Raw genomic sequence first — 26,588 nt, forward strand, 5'->3', positions numbered from 1 at the left:
CTTCAATGCTGCAGAAATGACCAATCATTTGAATTTACCACAGGTGGACTCCAATCAAGTTGAAGAAACATCTCAAGGATGATCAATGGAAACAGGATGGACCTGAGCTCAATTTCCAGCCTCATAGCAAAGGGTCTGAAAATGTATGTAAATAAGCTATTTTTAAAATATTTTTTTCATTAATAAAGACTATATGTTATCGCTTTGTCATTATGTGGTATTGTGTGTAGATAGATTTGATTTTATTTCATCCATTTTAGTATAAGGCTGTAACGTAACAAAATGTGGAAAAAAGTAAGGGGTCTGAAAACTTTCCGAATGCACTGTACCTATGCAGGCTAGCTTATTTTCCTTTGCTAGCCAGCCAACTAAATCTATCACACAATCACATCAAGCAGCTGAAATGACAGAAAACGATCTACATTTTTGTTTGTTTTACCTTGGATTATATTGCCATTTCTTTGGATATATCCATATTCTTTGGATATATATTCAACTCACGGAAACCCAATGAGTTGAATACTAAGGGTGTGGCTGACTTTGGCTGGGTGGGACATTTATCGCTCTCAGAACCTAATGATATCAGAAATTACTTAGTCAATTAATTAAACAATAAGGCTTGAGAAGCCGGGAATTATTGTGTGCAGCGGCTCTTGGAAGAGGCTTGGTGGTTCAAAACTTCTTCCATTTAAGAGTGATGGAAGCCACTGTGTTCTTGGGTACCTTCAATGCTGCAGAAATGACCAATCATTTGAATTTACCACAGGTGGACTCCAATCAAGTTGAAGAAACATCTCAAGGATGATCAATGGAAACAGGATGGACCTGAGCTCAATTTCCAGCCTCATAGCAAAGGGTCTGAAAACGTACGTAAATAAGGTATTTTTAAAATATTTAATGGGTATTATGGCTCTTTCTGTGGTACTAAATTTGGGATATTATGTGTGGTAGGCATGAGAAGCCGGGAATTATCGTGTGCCGCCGGAACTTGGAAGAGGCTTGGTGGTTCCAAACTTCTTCTATTTAAGAGTGATGGAAGCCACTCTGTTCTTGGGTACCTTCAATGCTGCAGAAATGACCAATCATTTGAATTTACCACAGGTGGACTCCAATCAAGTTGAAGAAACATCTCAAGGATGATCAATGGAAACAGGATGGACCTGAGCTCAATTTCCAACCTCATAGCAAAGGGTCTGAAAATGTATGTAAATAAGGTATTTTTAAAATATTTTTTCATTAATAAAAACTATATGTTATCGCTTTGTCATTATGTGGGATTGTGTGTAGATAGATTTGATTTTATTTCATCCATTTTAGTATAAGGCTGTAACGTAACAAAATGTGGAAAAAAGTAAGGGGTCTGAAAACTTTCCGAATGCACTGTACCTATGCAGGCTAGCTTATTTTCCTTTGCTAGCCAGCCAACTAAATCTATCACACAATCACATCAAGCAGCTGAAATGACAGAAAACAATCTACATTTTTGTTTGTTTTACCTTGGATTATATTGCCATTTCTTTGGATATATCCATTACAATGACCCTGATAAATGAATTTGCCTTGCTCAGAGAAGCTGTCAGTCTGGTCACATTCATACAGATCGCATGGTGGAGGTCCCCAAAAAAAACGGCAACATTGATCCACAGGTCGGAGAGGTAGACAGCAAGGTTTAGACAAACCTCAACTGTTTCAAACCAAATGCTAGCCTCTGGGCATTGGGAAATATTGAATATTACAAAATGTTTCCGCCCGGTTTCGAACAGGGGACCTTTCGCGTGCGAAGCGAATGTGACAACCACTACACTACTGAAACTAAAGTCTGAATAGCAAATACTGAGAAGTGCGAAGGACCAATTTGTTAAAATATTTTTCCGCCCGGTCTCGAACCGGGGACCTTTCGCGTGTTAGGCGAACGTGATAACCACTACACTACGGAAACCGAATGATTGGAAAACTAAGGGTGTGACTGACTTTCGCGTGTGAGGCGAACGTGATAACCAATACACTACTGAAACTAAAGTCTGAATAGCAAATACGAAGTGCGAAGAACCAATTTGTTAAAATGTGTTTCCGCCCGGTCTCGAACCGGGGTCCTTTCGCGTGTTAGGCGAACGTGATAACCACTACACTACGGAAACCCAATGAGTGGAATACTAAGGGTGTGGCTGACTTTGGCTGGGTGGGACATTTATCGCTCTCAGAACCTAATGAAATCAGAAATTACTTAGTCAATTAATTAAACAATAAGGCTTGAGAAGCCGGGAATTATTGTGTGCAGCGGCTCTTGGAAGAGGCTTGGTGGTTCAAAACTTCTTCCATTTAAGAGTGATGGAAGCCACTGTGTTCTTGGGTACCTTCAATGCTGCAGAAATGACCAATCATTTGAATTTACCACAGGTGGACTCCAATCAAGTTGAAGAAACATCTCAAGGATGATCAATGGAAACAGGATGGACCTGAGCTCAATTTCCAGCCTCATAGCAAAGGGTCTGAAAACGTACGTAAATAAGGTATTTTTAAAATATTTAATGGGTATTATGGCTCTTTCTGTGGTACTCAATTTGGGATATTATGTGAGGTAGACATGAGAAGCCGGGAATTATCGTGTGCAGCCGGAACTTGGAAGAGGCTTGGTGGTTCCAAACTTCTTCTATTTAAGAGTGATGGAAGCCACTGTGTTCTTGGGTACCTTCAATGCTGCAGAAATGACCAATCATTTGAATTTACCACAGGTGGACTCCAATCAAGTTGAAGAAACATCTCAAGGATGATCAATGGAAACAGGATGGACCTGAGCTCAATTTCCAGCCTCATAGCAAAGGGTCTGAAAATGTATGTAAATAAGGTATTTTTAAAATATTTTTTTCATTAATAAAAACTATATGTTATCGCTTTGTCATTATGTGGTATTGTGTGTAGATAGATTTGATTTTATTTCATCCATTTTAGTATAAGGCTGTAACGAAACAAAATGTGGAAAAAAGTAAGGGGTCTGAAAACTTTCCGAATGCACTGTACCTATGCAGGCTAGCTTCTTTTCCTTTGCTAGCCAGCCAACTAAATCTATCACACAATCACATCAAGCAGCTGAAATGACAGAAAACGATCTACATTTTTGTTTGTTTTACCTTGGATTATATTGCCATTTCTTTGGATATATCCATTACAATGACCCTGATAAATGAATTTGCCTGGCTCAGAGAAGCTGTCAGTCTGGTCACATTCATACAGATCGCATGGTGGAGGTCCCCAAAAAAACGGCAACACTGATCCACAGGTCGGAGAGGTAGATAGCAAGGTTTAGACAAACCTCAACTGTTTCAAACCAAATGCTAGCCTCTGGGCATTGGGAAATATTGAATATTACCAAACATTTCCGCCCAGTTTCGAACCGGGGACCTTTCGCGTGTGAGGCGAACGTGATAACCACTACACTACGGAAACCGAATGATTGGAAAACTAAGGGTGTGACTGACTTTCGCGTGTGAGGCGAACGTGATAACCAATACACTACTGAAACTAAAGTCTGAATAGCAACTACGAAGTGCGAAGGACCAATTTGTTAAAATGTGTTTCCGCCCGGTCTCGAACCGGGGTCCTTTCGCGTGTTAGGCGAACGTGATAACCACTACACTACGGAAACCCAATGAGTGGAATACTAAGGGTGTGGCTGACTTTGGCTGGGTGGGACATTTATCGCTCTCAGAACCTAATGAAACCAGAAATTACTTAGTCAATTAATTAAACAATAAGGCTTGAGAAGCCGGGAATTATTGTTTGCAGCGGCTCTTGGAAGAGGCTTGGTGGTTCAAAACTTCTTCCATTTAAGAGTGATGGAAGCCACTGTGTTCTTGGGTACCTTCAATGCTGCAGAAATGACCAATCATTTGAATTTACCACAGGTGGACTCCAATCAAGTTGAAGAAACATCTCAAGGATGATCAATGGAAACAGGATGGACCTGAGCTCAATTTCCAGCCTCATAGCAAAGGGTCTGAAAATGTATGTAAATAAGCTATTTTTAAAATATTTTTTTCATTAATAAAAACTATATGTTATCGCTTTGTCAGTATGTGGTATTGTGTGTAGATAGATTTTATTTTATTTCATCCATTTTAGTATAAGGCTGTAACGTAACAAAATGTGGAAAAAAGTAAGGGGTCTGAAAACTTTCCGAATGCACTGTACCTATGCAGGCTAGCTTATTTTCCTTTGCTAGCCAGCCAACTAAATCTATCACACAATCACATCAAGCAGCTGAAATGACAGAAAACGATCTACATTTTTGTTTGTTTTACCTTGGATTATATTGCCATTTCTTTGGATATATCCATATTCTTTGGATATATATTCAACTCACGGAAACCCAATGAGTTGAATACTAAGGCTGTGGCTGACTTTGGCTGGGTGGGACATTTATCGCTCTCAGAACCTAATGATATCAGAAATTACTTAGTCAATTAATTAAACAATAAGGCTTGAGAAGCCGGGAATTATTGTGTGCAGCGGCTCTTGGAAGAGGCTTGGTGGTTCAAAACTTCTTCCATTTAAGAGTGATGGAAGCCACTGTGTTCTTGGGTACCTTCAATGCTGCAGAAATGACCAATCATTTGAATTTACCACAGGTGGACTCCAATCAAGTTGAAGAAACATCTCAAGGATGATCAATGGAAACAGGATGGACCTGAGCTCAATTTCCAGCCTCATAGCAAAGGGTCTGAAAACGTACGTAAATAAGGTATTTTTAAAATATTTAATGGGTATTATGGCTCTTTCTGTGGTACTAAATTTGGGATATTATGTGTGGTAGGCATGAGAAGCCGGGAATTATCGTGTGCCGCCGGAACTTGGAAGAGGCTTGGTGGTTCCAAACTTCTTCTATTTAAGAGTGATGGAAGCCACTCTGTTCTTGGGTACCTTCAATGCTGCAGAAATGACCAATCATTTGAATTTACCACAGGTGGACTCCAATCAAGTTGAAGAAACATCTCAAGGATGATCAATGGAAACAGGATGGACCTGAGCTCAATTTCCAACCTCATAGCAAAGGGTCTGAAAATGTATGTAAATAAGGTATTTTTAAAATATTTTTTCATTAATAAAAACTATATGTTATCGCTTTGTCATTATGTGGGATTGTGTGTAGATAGATTTTATTTTATTTCATCCATTTTAGTATAAGGCTGTAACGTAACAAAATGTGGAAAAAAGTAAGGGGTCTGAAAACTTTCCGAATGCACTGTACCTATGCAGGCTAGCTTCTTTTCCTTTGCTAGCCAGCCAACTAAATCTATCACACAATCACATCAAGCAGCTGAAATGACAGAAAACAATCTACATTTTTGTTTGTTTTACCTTGGATTATATTGCCATTTCTTTGGATATATCCATTACAATGACCCTGATAAATGAATTTGCCTTGCTCAGAGAAGCTGTCAGTCTGGTCACATTCATACAGATCGCATGGTGGAGGTCCCCAAAAAAAACGGCAACATTGATCCACAGGTCGGAGAGGTAGACAGCAAGGTTTAGACAAACCTCAACTGTTTCAAACCAAATGCTAGCCTCTGGGCATTGGGAAATATTGAATATTACAAAATGTTTCCGCCCGGTTTCGAACAGGGGACCTTTCGCGTGCGAAGCGAATGTGACAACCACTACACTACTGAAACTAAAGTCTGAATAGCAAATACTGAGAAGTGCGAAGGACCAATTTGTTAAAATATTTTTCCGCCCGGTCTCGAACCGGGGACCTTTCGCGTGTTAGGCGAACGTGATAACCACTACACTACGGAAACCCAATGAGTTGAGTACTAAGGGTGTGGCTGACTTTGGCTGGGTGGGACATTTATCGCTCTCAGAACCTAATGAAATCAGAAATTGCTTAGTCAATTAATTAAACAATAAGGCTTGAGAAGCCGGGAATTATTGTGTGCAGCGGCTCTTGGAAGAGGCTTGGTGGTTCAAAACTTCTTCCATTTAAGAGTGATGGAAGCCACTGTGTTCTTGGGTACCTTCAATGCTGCAGAAATGACCAATCATTTGAATTTACCACAGGTGGACTCCAATCAAGTTGAAGAAACATCTCAAGGATGATCAATGGAAACAGGATGGACCTGAGCTCAATTTCCAGCCTCATAGCAAAGGGTCTGAAAACGTACGTAAATAAGGTATTTTTAAAATATTTAATGGGTATTATGGCTCTTTCTGTGGTACTCAATTTGGGATATTATGTGAGGTAGACATGAGAAGCCGGGAATTATCGTGTGCAGCCGGAACTTGGAAGAGGCTTGGTGGTTCCAAACTTCTTCTATTTAAGAGTGATGGAAGCCACTCTGTTCTTGGGTACCTTCAATGCTGCAGAAATGACCAATCATTTGAATTTACCACAGGTGGACTCCAATCAAGTTGAAGAAACATCTCAAGGATGATCAATGGAAACAGGATGGACCTGAGCTCAATTTCCAACCTCATAGCAAAGGGTCTGAAAATGTATGTAAATAAGGTATTTTTAAAATATTTTTTCATTAATAAAAACTATATGTTATCGCTTTGTCATTATGTGGGATTGTGTGTAGATAGATTTTATTTTATTTAATCAATTTTAGTATAAGGCTGTAACGTAACAAAATGTGGAAAAAAGTAAGGGGTCTGAAAACTTTCCGAATGCACTGTACCTTTGCAGGCTAGCTTCTTTTCCTTTGCTAGCCAGCCAACTAAATCTATCACACAATCACATCAAGCAGCTGAAATGACAGAAAACAATCTACATTTTTGTTTGTTTTACCTTGGATTATATTGCCATTTCTTTGGATATATCCATTACAATGACCCTGATAAATGAATTTGCCTGGCTCAGAGAAGCTGTCAGTCTGGTCACATTCATACAGATCGCATGGTGGAGGTCCCCCAAAAAACGGCAACATTGATCCACAGGTCGGAGAGGTAGACAGCAAGGTTTAGACAAACCTCAACTGTTTCAAACCAAATGCTAGCCTCTGGGGATTGGGAAATATTGAATATTACAAAATGTTTCCGCCCGGTTTCAAACTTGGGACCTTTCGCGTGTGAGGCGAACGTGATAACCACTACACTACGGAAACCAAATGATTGGAAAACTAAGGGTGTGACTGACTTTCGCGTGTGAGGCGAACGTGATAACCAATACACTACTGAAACTAAAGTCTGAATAGCAAATACTGAGAAGTGCGAAGGACCAATTTGTTAAAATGTGTTTCCGCCCGGTCTCGAACCGGGGTCCTTTCGCGTGTTAGGCGAACGTGATAACCACTACACTACGGAAACCCAATGAGTGGAATACTAAGGGTGTGGCTGACTTTGGCTGGGTGGGACATTTATCGCTCTCAGAACCTAATGAAACCAGAAATTACTTAGTCAATTAATTAAACAATAAGGCTTGAGAAGCCGGGAATTATTGTTTGCAGCGGCTCTTGGAAGAGGCTTGGTGGTTCAAAACTTCTTCCATTTAAGAGTGATGGAAGCCACTGTGTTCTTGGGTACCTTCAATGCTGCAGAAATGACCAATCATTTGAATTTACCACAGGTGGACTCCAATCAAGTTGAAGAAACATCTCAAGGATGATCAATGGAAACAGGATGGACCTGAGCTCAATTTCCAGCCTCATAGCAAAGGGTCTGAAAATGTATGTAAATAAGCTATTTTTAAAATATTTTTTTCATTAATAAAAACTATATGTTATCGCTTTGTCAGTATGTGGTATTGTGTGTAGATAGATTTTATTTTATTTCATCCATTTTAGTATAAGGCTGTAACGTAACAAAATGTGGAAAAAAGTAAGGGGTCTGAAAACTTTCCGAATGCACTGTACCTATGCAGGCTAGCTTATTTTCCTTTGCTAGCCAGCCAACTAAATCTATCACACAATCACATCAAGCAGCTGAAATGACAGAAAACGATCTACATTTTTGTTTGTTTTACCTTGGATTATATTGCCATTTCTTTGGATATATCCATATTCTTTGGATATATATTCAACTCACGGAAACCCAATGAGTTGAATACTAAGGCTGTGGCTGACTTTGGCTGGGTGGGACATTTATCGCTCTCAGAACCTAATGATATCAGAAATTACTTAGTCAATTAATTAAACAATAAGGCTTGAGAAGCCGGGAATTATTGTGTGCAGCGGCTCTTGGAAGAGGCTTGGTGGTTCAAAACTTCTTCCATTTAAGAGTGATGGAAGCCACTGTGTTCTTGGGTACCTTCAATGCTGCAGAAATGACCAATCATTTGAATTTACCACAGGTGGACTCCAATCAAGTTGAAGAAACATCTCAAGGATGATCAATGGAAACAGGATGGACCTGAGCTCAATTTCCAGCCTCATAGCAAAGGGTCTGAAAACGTACGTAAATAAGGTATTTTTAAAATATTTAATGGGTATTATGGCTCTTTCTGTGGTACTAAATTTGGGATATTATGTGTGGTAGGCATGAGAAGCCGGGAATTATCGTGTGCCGCCGGAACTTGGAAGAGGCTTGGTGGTTCCAAACTTCTTCTATTTAAGAGTGATGGAAGCCACTCTGTTCTTGGGTACCTTCAATGCTGCAGAAATGACCAATCATTTGAATTTACCACAGGTGGACTCCAATCAAGTTGAAGAAACATCTCAAGGATGATCAATGGAAACAGGATGGACCTGAGCTCAATTTCCAACCTCATAGCAAAGGGTCTGAAAATGTATGTAAATAAGGTATTTTTAAAATATTTTTTCATTAATAAAAACTATATGTTATCGCTTTGTCATTATGTGGGATTGTGTGTAGATAGATTTTATTTTATTTAATCAATTTTAGTATAAGGCTGTAACGTAACAAAATGTGGAAAAAAGTAAGGGGTCTGAAAACTTTCCGAATGCACTGTACCTTTGCAGGCTAGCTTCTTTTCCTTTGCTAGCCAGCCAACTAAATCTATCACACAATCACATCAAGCAGCTGAAATGACAGAAAACAATCTACATTTTTGTTTGTTTTACCTTGGATTATATTGCCATTTCTTTGGATATATCCATTACAATGACCCTGATAAATGAATTTGCCTGGTTCAGAGAAGCTGTCAGTCTGGTCACATTCATACAGATCGCATGGTGGAGGTCCCCAAAAAAAACGGCAACATTGATCCACAGGTCGGAGAGGTAGACAGCAAGGTTTAGACAAACCTCAACTGTTTCAAACCAAATGCTAGCCTCTGGGCATTGGGAAATATTGAATATTACAAAATGTTTCCGCCCGGTTTCAAACTTGGGACCTTTCGCGTGTGAGGCGAACGTGATAACCACTACACTACGGAAACCAAATGATTGGAAAACTAAGGGTGTGACTGACTTTCGCGTGTGAGGCGAACGTGATAACCAATACACTACTGAAACTAAAGTCTGAATAGCAAATACTGAGAAGTGCGAAGGACCAATTTGTTAAAATGTGTTTCCGCCCGGTCTCGAACCGGGGACCTTTCGCGTGGTAGGCGAACGTGATAACCACTACACTACGGAAACCCAATGAGTGGAGTACTAAGGGTGTGGCTGACTTTGGCTGGGTGGGACATTTATCGCTCTCAGAACCTAATGAAATCAGAAATTGCTTAGTCAATTAATTAAACAATAAGGCTTGAGAAGCCGGGAATTATTGTGTGCAGCGGCTCTTGGAAGAGGCTTGGTGGTTCAAAACTTCTTCCATTTAAGAGTGATGGAAGCCACTGTGTTCTTGGGTACGTTCAATGCTGCAGAAATGACCAATCATTTGAATTTACCACAGGTGGACTCCAATCAAGTTGAAGAAACATCTCAAGGATGATCAATGGAAACAGGATGGACCTGAGCTCAATTTCCAGCCTCATAGCAAAGGGTCTGAAAACGTACGTAAATAAGGTATTTTTAAAATATTTAATGGGTATTATGGCTCTTTCTGTGGTACTCAATTTGGGATATTATGTGAGGTAGACATGAGAAGCCGGGAATTATCGTGTGCAGCCGGAACTTGGAAGAGGCTTGGTGGTTCCAAACTTCTTCTATTTAAGAGTGATGGAAGCCACTCTGTTCTTGGGTACCTTCAATGCTGCAGAAATGACCAATCATTTGAATTTACCACAGGTGGACTCCAATCAAGTTGAAGAAACATCTCAAGGATGATCAATGGAAACAGGATGGACCTGAGCTCAATTTCCAACCTCATAGCAAAGGGTCTGAAAATGTATGTAAATAAGGTATTTTTAAAATATTTTTTTCATTAATAAAAACTATATGTTATCGCTTTGTCATTATGTGGTATTGTGTGTAGATAGATTTTATTTTATTTCATCCATTTTAGTATAAGGCTGTAACGTAACAAAATGTGGAAAAAAGTAAGGGGTCTGAAAACTTTCCGAATGCACTGTACCTATGCAGGCTAGCTTATTTTCCTTTGCTAGCCAGCCAACTAAATCTATCACACAATCACATCAAGCAGCTGAAATGACAGAAAACGATCTACATTTTTGTTTGTTTTACCTTGGATTATATTGCCATTTCTTTGGATATATCCATTACAATGACCCTGATAAATGAATTTGCCTGGCTCAGAGAAGCTGTCAGTCTGGTCACATTCATACAGATCGCATGGTGGAGGTCCCCAAAAAAACGACAACATTGATCCACAGGTCGGAGAGGTAGACAGCAAGGTTTAGACAAACCTCAACTGTTTCAAACCAAATGCTAGCCTCTGGGGATTGGGAAATATTGAATATTACAAAATGTTTCCGCCCGGTTTCAAACCTGGGACCTTTCGCGTGTGAGGCGAACGTGATAACCACTACACTACGGAAACCGAATGATTGGAAAACTAAGGGTGTGACTGACTTTCGCGTGTGAGGCGAACGTGATAACCAATACACTACTGAAACTAAAGTCTGAATAGCAAATACTGAGAAGTGCGAATGATCAATTTGTTAAAATGTGTTTCCGCCCGGTCTCGAACCGGGGACCTTTCGCGTGTTAGGCGAACGTGATAACCACTACACTACGGAAACCAAATTTTGGGAAAACTAAGGGTGTGACTGACTTTCGCGTGTGAGGCGAACGTGATAACCAATACACTACTGAAACTAAAGTCTGAATAGCAAATACTGAGAAGTGCGAAGGACCAATTTGTTAAAATGTGTTTCCGCCCGGTCTCGAACCGGGGACCTTTCGCGTGTTAGGCGAACATGATAACCACTACACTACGGAAACCCAATGAGTGGAGTACTAAGGGTTTGGCTGACTTTGGCTGGGTGGGACATTTATCGCTCTCAGAATCTAATGAAATCAGAAATTACTTAGTCAATTAATTAAACAATAAGGCTTGAGAAGCCGGGAATTATTGTGTGCAGCGGCTCTTGGAAGAGGCTTGGTGGTTCAAAACTTCTTCCATTTAAGAGTGATGGAAGCCACTGTGTTCTTGGGTACCTTCAATGCTGCAGAAATGACCAATCATTTGAATTTACCACAGGTGGACTCCAATCAAGTTGAAGAAACATCTCAAGGATGATCAATGGAAACAGGATGGACCTGAGCTCAATTTCCAGCCTCGTAGCAAAGGGTCTGAAAACGTACGTAAATAAGGTATTTTTAAAATATTTAATGGGTATTATGGCTCTTTCTGTGGTACTCAATTTGTGATATTATGTGAGGTAGACATGAGAAGCCGGGAATTATCGTGTGCAGCCGGAACTTGGAAGAGGCTTGGTGGTTCCAAACTTCTTCTATTTAAGAGTGATGGAAGCCACTGTGTTCTTGGGTACCTTCAATGCTGCAGAAATGACCAATCATTTGAATTTACCACAGGTGGACTCCAATCAAGTTGAAGAAACATCTCAAGGATGATCAATGGAAACAGGATGGACCTGAGCTCAATTTCCAGTCTCATAGCAAAGGGTCTGAAAATGTATGTAAATAAGGTATTTTTAAAATATTTTTTTCATTAATAAAAACTATATGTTATCGCTTTGTCATTATGTGGTATTGTGTGTAGATAGATTTTATTTTATTTAATCCATTTTAGTATAAGGCTGTAACATAACAAAATGTGGAAAAAAGTAAGGGGTCTGAAAACTTTCCGAATGCACTGTACCTATGCAGGCTAGCTTCTTTTCCTTTGCTAGCCAGCCAACTAAATCTATCACACAATCACATCAAGCAGCTGAAATGACAGAAAACGATCTACATTTTTGTTTGTTTTACCTTGGATTATATTGCCATTTCTTTGGATATATCCATTACAATGACCCGGATAAATGAATTTGCCTGGCTCAGAGAAGCTGTCAGTCTGGTCACATTCATACAGATCGCATGGTGGAGGTCCCCAAAAAAACGGCAACATTGATCCACAGGTCGGAGAGGTAGACAGCAAGGTTTAGACAAACCTCAACTGTTTCAAACCAAATGCTAGCCTCTGGGCATTGGGAAATATTGAATATTACAAAATGTTTCCGCCCGGTTTCGAACCTGGGACCTTTCGCGTGTGAGGCGAACGTGATAACCACTACACTACGGAAACCGAATGACTGGAAGACTAAGGGTGTGACTGACTTTCGCGTGTGAGGCGAACGTGATAACCAATACACTACTGAAACTAAAGTCTGAATAGCAAATTCTGAGAAGTGCGAAGGACCAATTTGTTAAAATGTGTTTCCGCCCGGTCTCGAACCGGGGACCTTTCGCGTGTTAGGCAAACGTGATAACCACTACACTACGGAAACCCAATGAGTGGAGTACTAAGGGTGTGGCTGACTTTGGCTGGGTAGGACATTTATCGCTCTCAGAACCTAATGAAATCAGAAATTACTTAGTCAATTAATTAAACAATAAGGATTGAGAAGCCGGGAATTATTGTGTGCAGCGGCTCTTGGAAGAGGCTTGGTGGTTCAAAACTTCTTCCATTTAAGAGTGATGGAAGCCACTGTGTTCTTGGGTACCTTCAATGCTGCAGAAATGACCAATCATTTGAATTTACCACAGGTGGACTCCAATCAAGTTGAAGAAACATCTCAAGGATGATCAATGGAAACAGGATGGACCTGAGCTCAATTTCCAGCCTCATAGCAAAGGGTCTGAAAATGTATGTCAATAAGGTATTTTAAAAATATTTAATGGGTATTATGGCTCTTTCTGTGGTACTCAATTTGGGATATTATGTGAGGTAGACATGAGAAGCCGGGAATTATCGTGTGCAGCCGGAACTTGGAAGAGGCTTGGTGGTTCCAAACTTCTTCTATTTAAGAGTGATGGAAGCCACTGTGTTCTTGGGTACCTTCAATGCTGCAGAAATGACCAATCATTTGAATTTACCACAGGTGGACTCCAATCAAGTTGAAGAAACATCTCAAGGATGATCAATGGAAACAGGATGGACCTGAGCTCAATTTCCAGCCTCATAGCAAAGGGTCTGAAAATGTATGTAAATAAGGTATTTTTTTAAATATTTTTTTCATTAATAAAAACTATATGTTATCGCTTTGTCATTATGTGGTATTGTGTGTAGATAGATTTTATTTTATTTCATCCATTTTAGTATAAGGCTGTAACGTAACAAAATGTGGAAAAAAGTAAGGGGTCTGAAAACTTTCCGAATGCACTGTACCTATGCAGGCTAGCTTCTTTTCCTTTGCTAGCCAGCCAACTAAATCTATCACACAATCACATCAAGCAGCTGAAATGACAGAAAACGATCTACATTTTTGTTTGTTTTACCTTGGATTATATTGCCATTTCTTTGGATATATCCATTACAATGACCCTGATAAATGATTTTGCCTGGCTCAGAGAAGCTGTCAGTCTGGTCACATTCATACAGATCGCATGGTGGAGGTCCCCAAAAAAACAGCAACATTGATCCAGAGGTCAGAGAGGTAGACAGCAAGGTTTAGACAAACCTCAACTGTTTCAAACCAAATGCTAGCCTCTGGGCATTGGGAAATATTGAATATTACAAAATGTTTCCGCCCGGTTTCGAACCAGGGACCTTTCGCGTGTGAGGCGAACGTGATAACCAATACACTCCTGAAACTAAAGTCTGAATAGCAAATACTGAGAAGTGCGAAGGACCAATTTGTTAAAATGTGTTTCCGCCCGGTCTCGAACCAGGGACCTTTGGCGTGTGAGGCGAATGTGATAACCACTACACTACGGAAACTGAATGATTGGAAAACTAAGGGTGTCTGAAAACGTACGTAAATAAGGTATTTTTAAAATATTTAATGGGTATTATGGCTCTTTATGTGGTACTCAATTTGGGATATTATGTGAGGTAGACATGAGAAGCCGGGAATTATCGTGTGCAGCCTGAACTTGGAAGAGGCTTGGTGGTTCAAAACTTCTTCCATTTAAGAGTGATGGAAGCCACTGTGTTCTTGGGTACCTTCAATGCTGCAGAAATGACCAATCATTTGAATTTACCACAGGTGGACTCCAATCAAGTTGAAGAAACATCTCAAGGATGATCAATGGAAACAGGATGGACCTGAGCTCAATTTCCAGCCTCATAGCAAAGGGTCTGAAAACGTACGTAAATAAGGTATTTTTAAAATATTTTATGGGTATTATGGCTCTTTATGTGGTACTCAATTTGGGATATTATGTGAGGTAGACATGAGAAGCCGGGAATTATCGTGTGCAGCCGGAACTTGGAAGAGGCTTGGTGGTTCCAAACTTCTTCTATTTAAGAGTGATGGAAGCCACTGTGTTCTTGGGTACCTTCAATGCTGCAGAAATGACCAATCATTTGAATTTACCACAGGTGGACTCCAATCAAGTTGAAGAAACATCTCAAGGATGATCAATGGAAACAGGATGGACCTGAGCTCAATTTCCAGCCTCATAGCAAAGGGTCTGAAAATGTATGTAAATAAGGTATTTTTAAAATATTTTTTTCATTAATAAAAACTATATGTTATCGCTTTGTCATTATATGGTATTGTGTGTAGATAGATTTTATTTTATTTCATCCATTTTAGTATAAGGCTGTAACGTAACAAAATGTGGAAAAAAGTAAGGGGTCTGAAAACTTTCCGAATGCACTGTACCTATGCAAGCTAGCTTCTTTTCCTTTGCTAGCCAGCCAACTAAATCTATCACACAATCACATCAAGCAGCTGAAATGACAGAAAACGATCTACATTTTTGTTTGTTTTACCTTGGATTATATTGCCATTTCTTTGGAAATATCCATTACAATGACCCTGATAAATGAATTTGCCTGGCTCAGAGAAGCTGTCAGTCTGGTCACATTCATACAGATCGCATGGTGGAGGTCCCCCAAAAAACGGCAACATTGATCCACAGGTCGGAGAGGTAGACAGCAAGGTTTAGACAAACCTCAACTGTTTCAAACCAAATGCTAGACTCTGGGCATTGGGAAATATTGAATATTACAAAATGTTTCCGCCCGGTTTCGAACCGGGGACCTTTCGCGTGTGAGGCGAACGTAATAACCACTACACTACGGAAACCGAATGATTGGAAAACTAAGGGTGTGACTGACTTTCGCGTGTGAGGCGAACGTGATAACCAATACACTACTGAAACTAAAGTCTGAATAGCAAATACTGAGAAGTGCGAAGGACCAATTTGTTAAAATGTGTTTCCGCCCGGTCTCGAACCGGGGACCTTTCGCGTGTTAGGCGAACGTGATAACCACTACACTACGGAAACCCAATGAGTGGAGTACTAAGGGTGTGGCTGACTTTGGCTGGGTGGGACATGTATCGCTCTCAGAACCTAATGAAATCAGAAATTGCTTAGTCAATTAATTAAACAATAAGGCTTGAGAAGCCGGGAATTATTGTGTGCAGCGGCTCTTGGAAGAGGCTTGGTGGTTCAAAACTTCTTCCATTTAAGAGTGATGGAAGCCACTGTGTTCTTGGGTACCTTCAATGCTGCAGAAATGACCAATCATTTGAATTTACCACAGGTGGACTCCAATCAAGTTGAAGAAACATCTCAAGGATGATCAATGGAAACAGGATGGACCTGAGCTCAATTTCCAGCCTCATAGCAAAGGGTCTGAAAATGTATGTAAATAAGGTATTTTTAAAATATTATTTTCATTAATAAAAACTATATGTTATCGCTTTGTCATTATGTGGTATTGTGTGTAGATAGATTTTATTTTATTTCATCCATTTTAGTATAAGGCTGTAACGTAACAAAATGTGGAAAAAAGTAAGGGGTTTGAAAACTTTCCGAATGCACTGTACCTATGCAGGCTAGCTTATTTTCCTTTGCTAGCCAGCCAACTAAATCTATCACACAATCACATCAAGCAGCTGAAATTACAGAAAACGATCTACATTTTTGTTTGTTTTACCTTGGATTATATTGCCATTTCTTTGGATATATCCATTACAATGACCCTGATAAATGAATTTGCCTGGCTCAGAGAAGCTGTCAGTCTGGTCACATTCATACAGATCGCATGGTGGAGGTCCCCCAAAAAACGGCAACATTGATCCACAGGTCGGAGAGGTAGACAGCAAGGTTTAGACAAACCTCAACTGTTTCAAACCAAATGCTAGCCTCTGGGCATTGGGAAATACTGAATATTACCAAATGTTTCCGCCCGGTTTCGAATCGGGGACCTTTTGCGTGTGAGGCGAACGTGATAACCACTACACTACGGAAACCGAATGATTGGAAAACTAAGGGTGTGACTGACTTTCGCGTGTGAGGCGAACGTGATAACCAATACACTACTGAAACTAAAGTCTGAATAGCAAATACTGAGAAGTGCGAAGGACCAATTTGTTAAAATGTGTTTCCGCCCGGTCTCGATCCGGGGACCTTTCGCGTGTTAGGTGAACGTGATAACCACTACACTACGGAAACCCAATGAGTGGAATACTAAGGGTGTGGCTGACTTTGGCTGGGTGGGACATTTATCGCTCTCAGAACCTAATGAAATCAGAAATTACTTAGTCAATTAATTAAACAATAAGGCTTGAGAAGCCGGGAATTATTGTGTGCAGCGGCTCTTGGAAGAGGCTTGGTGGTTCAAAACTTCTTCCATTTAAGAGTGATGGAAGCCACTGTGTTCTTGGGTACCTTCAATGCTGCAGAAATGACCAATCATTTGAATTTACCACAGGTGGACTCCAATCAAGTTGAAGAAACATCTCAAGGATGATCAATGGAAACAGGATGGACCTGAGCTCAATTTCCAGCCTCATAGCAAAGGGTCTGAAAATGTATGTAAATAAGGTATTTTTAAAATATTTTTTTCATTAATAAAAACTATATGTTATCGCTTTGTCATTATGTGGTATTGTGTGTAGATAGATTTTATTTTATTTCATCCATTTTAGTATAAGGCTGTAACGTAACAAAATGTGGAAAAAAGTAAGGGGTCTGAAAACTTTCCGAATGCACTGTACCTATGCAGGCTAGCTTATTTTCCTTTGCTAGCCAGCCAACTAAATCTATCACACAATCACATCAAGCAGCTGAAATTACAGAAAACGATCTACATTTTTGTTTGTTTTACCTTGGATTATATTGCCATTTCTTTGGATATATCCATTACAATGACCCTGATAAATGAATTTGCCTGGCTCAGAGAAGCTGTCAGTCTGGTCACATTCATACAGATCGCATGGTGGAGGTCCCCCAAAAAACGGCAAAATTGATCCACAGGTCGGAGAGGTAGACAGCAAGGTTTAGACAAACCTCAACTGTTTCAAACCAAATGCTAGCCTCTGGGCATTGGGAAATACTGAATATTACCAAATGTTTCCGCCCGGTTTTGAATCGGGGACCTTTCGCGTGTGAGGCAAACGTGATAACCACTACACTACGGAAACCGAATGATTGGAAAACTAAGGGTGTGACTGACTTTCGCGTGTGAGGCGAACGTGATAACCAATACACTACTGAAACTAAAGTCTGAATAGCAAATACTGAGAAGTGCGAAGGACCAATTTGTTCAAATGTGCTTCCGCCCGGTCTCGAACCGGGGACCTTTCGCGTGTTAGGCGAACGTGATAACCACTACACTACGGAAACCCAATGAGTGGAATACTAAGGGTGTGGCTGACTTTGGCTGGGTGGGACATTTATCGCTCTCAGAACCTAATGAAATCAGAAATTACTTAGTCAATTAATTAAACAATAAGGCTTGAGAAGCCGGGAATTATTGTGTGCAGCGGCTCTTGGAAGAGGCTTGGTGGTTCAAAACTTCTTCCATTTAAGAGTGATGGAAGCCACTGTGTTCTTGGGTACCTTCAATGCTGCAGAAATGACCAATCATTTGAATTTACCACAGGTGGACTCCAATCAAGTTGAAGAAACATCTCAAGGATGATCAATGGAAACAGGATGGACCTGAGCTCAATTTCCAGCCTCATAGCAAAGGGTCTGAAAACGTACATAAATAAGGTATTTTTAAAATATTTAATGGGTATTATGGCTCTTTCTGTGGTACTCAATTTGGGATATTATGTGAGGTAGACATGAGAAGCCGGGAATTATCGTGTGCAGCCGGAACTTGGAAGAGGCTTGGTGGTTCCAAACTTCTTCTATTTAAGAGTGATGGAAGCCACTGTGTTCTTGGGTACCTTCAATGCTGCAGAAATGACCAATCATTTGAATTTACCACAGGTGGACTCCAATCAAGTTGAAGAAACATCTCAAGGATGATCAATGGAAACAGGATGGACCTGAGCTCAATTTCCAGCCTCATAGCAAAGGGTCTGAAAATGTATGTAAATAAGGTATTTTTAAAATATTTTTTTCGTTAATAAAAACTATATGTTATCGCTTTGTCATTATGTGGTATTGTGTGTAGATAGATTTTATTTTATTTCATCCATTTTAGTATAAGGCTGTAACGTAACAAAATGTGGAAAAAAGTAAGAGGTCTGAAAACATTCCGAATGCACTGTACCTATGCAGGCTAGCTTCTTTTCCTTTGCTAGCCAGCCAACTAAATCTATCACACAATCACATCAAGCAGCTGAAATGACAGAAAACGATCTACATTTTTGTTTGTTTTACCTTGGATTATATTGCCATTTCTTTGGATATATCCATTACAATGACCCTGATAAATGAATTTGCCTGGCTCAGAGAAGCTGTCAGTCTGGTCACATTCATACAGATCGCATGGTGGAGGTCCCCAAAAAAACGGCAACATTGATCCACAGGTCGGAGAGGTAGACAGCAAGGTTTAGACAAACCTCAACTGTTTCAAACCAAATGCTAGCCTCTGGGCATTGGGAAATATTGAATATTACAAGATGTTTCCGCCCAGTTTCAAACCGGGGACCTTTTGCGTGTGAGGCGAATGTGATAACCACTACACTACGGAAACTGAATGATTGGAAAACTAAGGGTGTCTGAAAACGTACGTAAATAAGGTATTTTTAAAATATTTAATGGGTATTATGGCTCTTTATGTGGTACTCAATTTGGGATATTATGTGAGGTAGACATGAGAAGCCGGGAATTATCGTGTGCAGCCGGAACTTGGAAGAGGCTTGGTGGTTCCAAACTTCTTCTATTTAAGAGTGATGGAAGCCACTGTGTTCTTGGGTACCTTCAATGCTGCAGAAATGACCAATCATTTGAATTTACCACAGGTGGACTCCAATCAAGTTGAAGAAACATCTCAAGGATGATCAATGGAAACAGGATGGACCTGAGCTCAATTTCCAGCCTCATAGCAAAGAGTCTGAAAACGTACATAAATAAGGTATTTTTAAAATATTTAATGGGTATTATGGCTCTTTCTGTGGTACTCAATTTGGGATATTATGTGAGGTAGACATGAGAAGCCGGGAATTATCGTGTGCAGCCGGAACTTGGAAGAGGCTTGGTGGTTCCAAACTTCTTCTATTTAAGAGTGATGGAAGCCACTGTGTTCTTGGGTACCTTCAATGCTGCAGAAATGACCAATCATTTGAATTTACCACAGGTGGACTCCAATCAAGTTGAAGAAACATCTCAAGGATGATCAATGGAAACAGGATGGACCTGAGCTCAATTTCCAGCCTCATAGCAAAGGGTCTGAAAATATATGTAATTAAGGTATTTTTAAAATATTTTTTTCATTAATAAAAACTATATGTTATCGCTTTGTCATTATGTGGTATTGTGTGTAGATAGATTTTATTTTATTTCATCCATTTTAGTATAAGGCTGTAACGTAACAAAATGTGTAAAAAAGTAAGGGGTCTGAAAACTTTCCGAATGCACTGTACCTATGCAAGCTAGCTTCTTTTCCTTTGCTAGCCAGCCAACTAAATCTATCACACAATCACATCAAGCAGCTGAAATGACAGAAAACGATCTACATTTTTGTTTGTTTTACCTTGGATTATATTGCCATTTCTTTGGAAATATCCATTACAATGACCCTGATAAATGAATTTGCCTGGCTCAGAGAAGCTGTCAGTCTGGTCACATTCATACAGATCGCATGGTGGAGGTCCCCAAAAAAACGGCAACATTGATCCACAGGTCGGAGAGGTAGACAGCAAGGTTTAGACAAACCTCAACTGTTTCAAACCAAATGCTAGCCTCTGGGCATTGGGAAATATTGAATATTACAAAATGTTTCCGCCCGGTTTCGAACCGGGGACCTTTCGCGTGTGAGGCGAACGTGATAACCACTACACTACAGAAACCGAATGATTGGAAAACTAAGGGTGTGACTGACTTTCGCGTGTGAGGCGAACGTGATAACCAATACACTACTGAAACTAAAGTCTGAATAGCAAATACTGAGAAGTGCGAAGGACCAATTTGTTAAAATGTGTTTCCGCCCGGTCTCGAACCGGGGACCTTTCGCGTGTTAGGCGAACGTGATAACCACTACACTACAGAAACCCAATGAGTGGAGTACTAAGGGTGTGGCTGACTTTGGCTGGGTGGGACATTTATCGCTCTCAGAACCTAATGAAATCAGAAATTACTTAGTCAATTAATTAAACAATAAGGCTTGAGAAGCCGGGAATTATTGTGTGCAGCGGCTCTTGGAAGAGGCTTGGTGGTTCAAAACTTCTTCCATTTAAGAGTGATGGAAGCCACTGTGTTCTTGGGTACCTTCAATGCTGCAGAAATGACCAATCATTTGAATTTACCACAGGTGGACTCCAATCAAGTTGAAGAAACATCTCAAGGATGATCAATGGAAACAGGATGGACCTGAGCTCAATTTCCAGCCTCATAGCAAAGGGTCTGAAAACGTACATAAATAAGGTATTTTTAAAATATTTAATGGGTATTATGGCTCTTTCTGTGGTACTCAATTTGGGATATTATGTGAGTTAGACATGAGAAGCCGGGAATTATCGTGTGCAGCCGGAACTTGGAAGAGGCTTGGTGGTTCCAAACTTCTTCTATTTAAGAGTGATGGAAGCCACTGTGTTCTTGGGTACCTTCAATGCTGCAGAAATGACCAATCATTTGAATTTACCACAGGTGGACTCCAATCAAGTTGAAGAAACATCTCAAGGATGATCAATGGAAACAGGATGGACCTGAGCTCAATTTCCAGCCTCATAGCAAAGGGTCTGAAAATATATGTAAATAAGGTATTTTTAAAATATTTTTTTCATTAATAAAAACTATATGTTATCGCTTTGTCATTATGTGGGATTGTGTGTAGATAGATTTTATTTTATTTCATCCATTTTAGTATAAGGCTGTAACGTAACAAAATGTGGAAAAAAGTAAGGGGTCTGAAAACTTTCCGAATGCACTGTACCTATGCAAGCTAGCTTCTTTTCCTTTGCTAGCCAGCCAACTAAATCTATCACACAATCACATCAAGCAGCTGAAATGACAGAAAACGATCTACATTTTTGTTTGTTTTACCTTGGATTATATTGCCATTTCTTTGGAAATATCCATTACAATGACCCTGATAAATGAATTTGCCTGGCTCAGAGAAGCTGTCAGTCTGGTCACATTCATACAGATCGCATGGTGGAGGTCCCCCAAAAAACGGCAAAATTGATCCACAGGTCGGAGAGGTAGACAGCAAGGTTTAGACAAACCTCAACTGTTTCAAACCAAATGCTAGCCTCTGGGCATTGGGAAATATTGAATATTACAAAATGTTTCCGCCCGGTTTCGAACCGGGGACCTTTCGTGTGTTAGGCGAACGTGATAACCACTACACTACGGAAACCCAATGAGTGGAATACTAAGGGTGTGGCTGACTTTGGCTGGGAGGGACATTTATCGCTCTCAGAACCTAATGAAATCAGAAATTACTTAGTCAATTAATTAAACAATAAGGCTTGAGAAGCCGGGAATTATTGTGTGCAGCGGCTCTTGGAAGAGGCTTGGTGGTTCAAAACTTCTTCCATTTAAGAGTGATGGAAGCCACTGTGTTCTTGGGTACCTTCAATGCTGCAGAAATGACCAATCATTTGAATTTACCACAGGTGGACTCCAATCAAGTTGAAGAAACATCTCAAGGATGATCAATGGAAACAGGATGGACCTGAGCTCAATTTCCAGCCTCATAGCAAAGGGTCTGAAAATGTATGTAAATAAGGTATTTTTAAAATATATTTTTCATTAATAAAAACTATATGTTATCGCTTTGTCATTATGTGGTATTGTGTGTAGATAGATTTTATTTTATTTCATCCATTTTAGTATAAGGCTGTAACGTAACAAAATGTGGAAAAAAGTAAGGGGTCTGAAAACTTTCCGAATGCACTGTACCTATGCAGGCTAGCTTATTTTCCTTTGCTAGCCAGCCAACTAAATCTATCACACAATCACATCAAGCAGCTGAAATGACAGAAAACGATCTACATTTTTGTTTGTTTTACCTTGGATTATATTGCCATTTCTTTGGATATATCCATTACAATGACCCTGATAAATGAATTTGCCTGGCTCAGAGAAGCTGTCAGTCTGGTCACATTCATACAGATCGCATGGTGGAGGTCCCCCAAAAAACGGCTAAATTGATCCACAGGTCGGAGAGGTAGACAGCAAGGTTTAGACAAACCTCAACTGTTTCAAACCAAATGCTAGCCTCTGGGCATTGGGAAATATTGAATATTACAAAATGCTTCCGCCCGGTTTCGAACCGGGGACCTTTCGCATGTGAGGCGAATGTGATAACCACTACACTACGGAAACCGAATGTTTGGAAAACTAAGGGTGTGACTCACTTTCGCGTGTGAGGCGAACGTGATAACCAATACACTACTGAAACTAAAGTCTGAATAGCAAATACTGAGAAGTGCGAAGGACCAATTTGTTAAAATGTGTTTCCGCCCGGTCTCGAACCGGGGACCTTTCGCGTGTTATGCGAACGTGATAACCACTACACTACGGAAACCCAATGAGTGGCATACTAAGGGTGTGGCTGACTTTGGCTGGGTGGGACATTTATCGCTCTCAGAACCTAATGAAATCAGAAATTACTTAGTCAATTAATTAAACAATAAGGCTTGAGAAGCCGGGAATTATTGTGTGCAGCGGCTCTTGGAAGAGGCTTGGTGGTTCAAAACTTCTTCCATTTAAGAGTGATGGAAGCCACTGTGTTCTTGGGTACCTTCAATGCTGCAGAAATGACCAATCATTTGAATTTACCACAGGTGGACTCCAATCAAGTTGAAGAAACATCTCAAGGATGATCAATGGAAACAGGCTGGACCTGAGCTCAATTTCCAGTCTCATAGCAAAGGGTCTGAAAATGTATGTAAATAAGGTATTTTTAAAATATTTTTTTCATTAAAAAAACTATATGCTATCACTTTGTCATTATGTGGTATTCTGTGTAGATAGATTTTATTTTATTTCATCCATTTTAGTATAAGGCTGTAACGTAACAAAATGTGGAAAAAAGTAAGGGGTCTGAAAACTTTCTGAATGCACTGTACCTATGCAGGCTAGCTTCTTTTCCTTTGCTAGCCAGCCAACTAAATCTATCACACAATCACATCAAGCAGCTGAAATGACAGAAAACGATCTACATTTTTGTTTGTTTTACCTTGGATTATATTGCCATTTCTTTGGATATATCCATTACAATGACCCTGATAAATTAATTTGCCTGGCTCAGAGAAGCTGTCAGTCTGGTCACATTCATACAGATCGCATGGTGGAGGTCCCCAAAAAAACGGCAACATTGATCCACAGGCCGGAGAGGTAGACAGGAAGGTTTAGACAAACCTCAACTGTTTCAAACCAAATGCTAGCCTCTGGGCATTGGGAAATATTGAATATTACAAAATGTTTCCGCCCGGTTTCGAACCGGGGACCTTTCGCGTGTGAGGCGAACGTGATAACCACTACACTACGGAAGCCAAACGATTGGAAAACTAAGGGTGTGACTGACTTTCGCGTGTGAGGCGAACGTGATAACCAATACACTACTGAAACTAAAGTCTGAATAGCAAATACTGAGAAGTGCGAAGGACCAATTTGTTAAAATGTGTTTCCACCCAGTCTCGAACCGGGGACCTTTCTGGTGTTAGGCGAACGTGAAAACCACTACACTACGGAAACCCAATGAGTGGAATACTAAGGGTGTGGCTGACTTTGGCTGGGTGGGACATTTATCGCTCTCAGAACCTAATGAAATCAGAAATGACTTAGTCAATTAATTTAACAATAAGGCTTGAGAAGCCGGGAATTATTGTGTGCAGCGGCTCTTGGAAGAGGCTTGGTGGTTCAAAACTTCTTCCATTTAAGAGTGATGGAAGCCACTGTGTTCTTGGGTACCTTCAATGCTGCAGAAATGACCAATCATTTGAATTTACCACAGGTGGACTCCAATCAAGTTGAAGAAACATCTCAAGGATGATCAATGGAAACAGGATGGACCTGAGCTCAATTTCCAGCCTCATAGCAAAGGGTCTGAAAATGTATGTCAATAAGGTATTTTAAAAATATTTAATGGGTATTATGGCTCTTTCTGTGGTACTCAATTTGGGATATTATGTGAGGTAGACATGAGAAGCCGGGAATTATCGTGTGCAGCCGGAACTTGGAAGAGGCTTGGTGGTTCCAAACTTCTTCTATTTAAGAGTGATGGAAGCCACTGTGTTCTTGGGTACCTTCAATGCTGCAGAAATGACCAATCATTTGAATTTACCACAGGTGGACTCCAATCAAGTTGAAGAAACATCTCAAGGATGATCAATGGAAACAGGATGGACCTGAGCTCAATTTCCAGCCTCATAGCAAAGGGTCTGAAAATGTATGTAAATAAGGTATTTTTTTAAATATTTTTTTCATTAATAAAAACTATATGTTATCGCTTTGTCATTATGTGGTATTGTGTGTAGATAGATTTTATTTTATTTCATCCATTTTAGTATAAGGCTGTAACGTAACAAAATGTGGAAAAAAGTAAGGGGTCTGAAAACTTTCCGAATGCACTGTACCTATGCAGGCTAGCTTCTTTTCCTTTGCTAGCCAGCCAACTAAATCTATCACACAATCACATCAAGCAGCTGAAATGACAGAAAACGATCTACATTTTTGTTTGTTTTACCTTGGATTATATTGCCATTTCTTTGGATATATCCATTACAATGACCCTGATAAATGATTTTGCCTGTCTCAGAGAAGCTGTCAGTCTGGTCACATTCATACAGATCGCATGGTGGAGGTCCCCAAAAAAACAGCAACATTGATCCAGAGGTCAGAGAGGTAGACAGCAAGGTTTAGACAAACCTCAACTGTTTCAAACCAAATGCTAGCCTCTGGGCATTGGGAAATATTGAATATTACAAAATGTTTCCGCCCGGTTTCGAACCAGGGACCTTTCGCGTGTGAGGCGAACGTGATAACCAATACACTCCTGAAACTAAAGTCTGAATAGCAAATACTGAGAAGTGCGAAGGACCAATTTGTTAAAATGTGTTTCCGCCCGGTCTCGAACCAGGGACCTTTGGCGTGTGAGGCGAATGTGATAACCACTACACTACGGAAACTGAATGATTGGAAAACTAAGGGTGTCTGAAAACGTACGTAAATAAGGTATTTTTAAAATATTTAATGGGTATTATGGCTCTTTATGTGGTACTCAATTTGGGATATTATGTGAGGTAGACATGAGAAGCCGGGAATTATCGTGTGCAGCCTGAACTTGGAAGAGGCTTGGTGGTTCAAAACTTCTTCCATTTAAGAGTGATGGAAGCCACTGTGTTCTTGGGTACCTTCAATGCTGCAGAAATGACCAATCATTTGAATTTACCACAGGTGGACTCCAATCAAGTTGAAGAAACATCTCAAGGATGATCAATGGAAACAGGATGGACCTGAGCTCAATTTCCAGCCTCATAGCAAAGGGTCTGAAAACGTACGTAAATAAGGTATTTTTAAAATATTTTATGGGTATTATGGCTCTTTATGTGGTACTCAATTTGGGATATTATGTGAGGTAGACATGAGAAGCCGGGAATTATCGTGTGCAGCCGGAACTTGGAAGAGGCTTGGTGGTTCCAAACTTCTTCTATTTAAGAGTGATGGAAGCCACTGTGTTCTTGGGTACCTTCAATGCTGCAGAAATGACCAATCATTTGAATTTACCACAGGTGGACTCCAATCAAGTTGAAGAAACAT

At 40.1% G+C, this 26,588-nt stretch overlaps 12 non-coding genes across 12 annotated transcripts; all 12 read right to left on the reverse strand.

Moving 5' to 3' along the window:
- Positions 1 to 2,065: 2,065 nt before the first annotated feature.
- On the reverse strand, positions 2,066 to 2,138 carry trnav-aac (transfer RNA valine (anticodon AAC)). Its single transcript has one exon. It is a non-coding gene; the product is annotated as a tRNA-Val (tRNA).
- Positions 2,139 to 3,570: 1,432 nt separating this feature from the next.
- On the reverse strand, positions 3,571 to 3,643 carry trnav-aac (transfer RNA valine (anticodon AAC)). Its single transcript has one exon. It is a non-coding gene; the product is annotated as a tRNA-Val (tRNA).
- Positions 3,644 to 7,232: 3,589 nt separating this feature from the next.
- Positions 7,233 to 7,305, reverse strand: trnav-aac (transfer RNA valine (anticodon AAC)). Its single transcript has one exon. It is a non-coding gene; the product is annotated as a tRNA-Val (tRNA).
- A 2,158-nt stretch (positions 7,306 to 9,463) lies between these two features.
- trnag-acc (transfer RNA glycine (anticodon ACC)) lies at positions 9,464 to 9,536 on the reverse strand. The gene has a single exon. It is a non-coding gene; the product is annotated as a tRNA-Gly (tRNA).
- Positions 9,537 to 10,971: 1,435 nt separating this feature from the next.
- On the reverse strand, positions 10,972 to 11,044 carry trnav-aac (transfer RNA valine (anticodon AAC)). The gene has a single exon. It is a non-coding gene; the product is annotated as a tRNA-Val (tRNA).
- Positions 11,045 to 11,173: 129 nt separating this feature from the next.
- On the reverse strand, positions 11,174 to 11,246 carry trnav-aac (transfer RNA valine (anticodon AAC)). Its single transcript has one exon. It is a non-coding gene; the product is annotated as a tRNA-Val (tRNA).
- Positions 11,247 to 12,681: 1,435 nt separating this feature from the next.
- trnav-aac (transfer RNA valine (anticodon AAC)) lies at positions 12,682 to 12,754 on the reverse strand. The gene has a single exon. It is a non-coding gene; the product is annotated as a tRNA-Val (tRNA).
- Positions 12,755 to 15,631: 2,877 nt separating this feature from the next.
- On the reverse strand, positions 15,632 to 15,704 carry trnav-aac (transfer RNA valine (anticodon AAC)). The gene has a single exon. It is a non-coding gene; the product is annotated as a tRNA-Val (tRNA).
- A 2,273-nt stretch (positions 15,705 to 17,977) lies between these two features.
- On the reverse strand, positions 17,978 to 18,050 carry trnav-aac (transfer RNA valine (anticodon AAC)). The gene has a single exon. It is a non-coding gene; the product is annotated as a tRNA-Val (tRNA).
- A 2,548-nt stretch (positions 18,051 to 20,598) lies between these two features.
- On the reverse strand, positions 20,599 to 20,671 carry trnav-cac (transfer RNA valine (anticodon CAC)). The gene has a single exon. It is a non-coding gene; the product is annotated as a tRNA-Val (tRNA).
- Positions 20,672 to 20,800: 129 nt separating this feature from the next.
- Positions 20,801 to 20,873, reverse strand: trnav-aac (transfer RNA valine (anticodon AAC)). Its single transcript has one exon. It is a non-coding gene; the product is annotated as a tRNA-Val (tRNA).
- A 3,376-nt stretch (positions 20,874 to 24,249) lies between these two features.
- Positions 24,250 to 24,322, reverse strand: trnav-cac (transfer RNA valine (anticodon CAC)). Its single transcript has one exon. It is a non-coding gene; the product is annotated as a tRNA-Val (tRNA).
- Positions 24,323 to 26,588: the final 2,266 nt, after the last annotated feature.

This window comes from Oncorhynchus mykiss, chromosome 8 (genome assembly GCF_057628025.1).
Source record: "Oncorhynchus mykiss isolate SJ-2025 chromosome 8, ASM5762802v1, whole genome shotgun sequence".
In the NCBI taxonomy this organism is placed as follows: domain Eukaryota; kingdom Metazoa; phylum Chordata; class Actinopteri; order Salmoniformes; family Salmonidae; genus Oncorhynchus; species Oncorhynchus mykiss.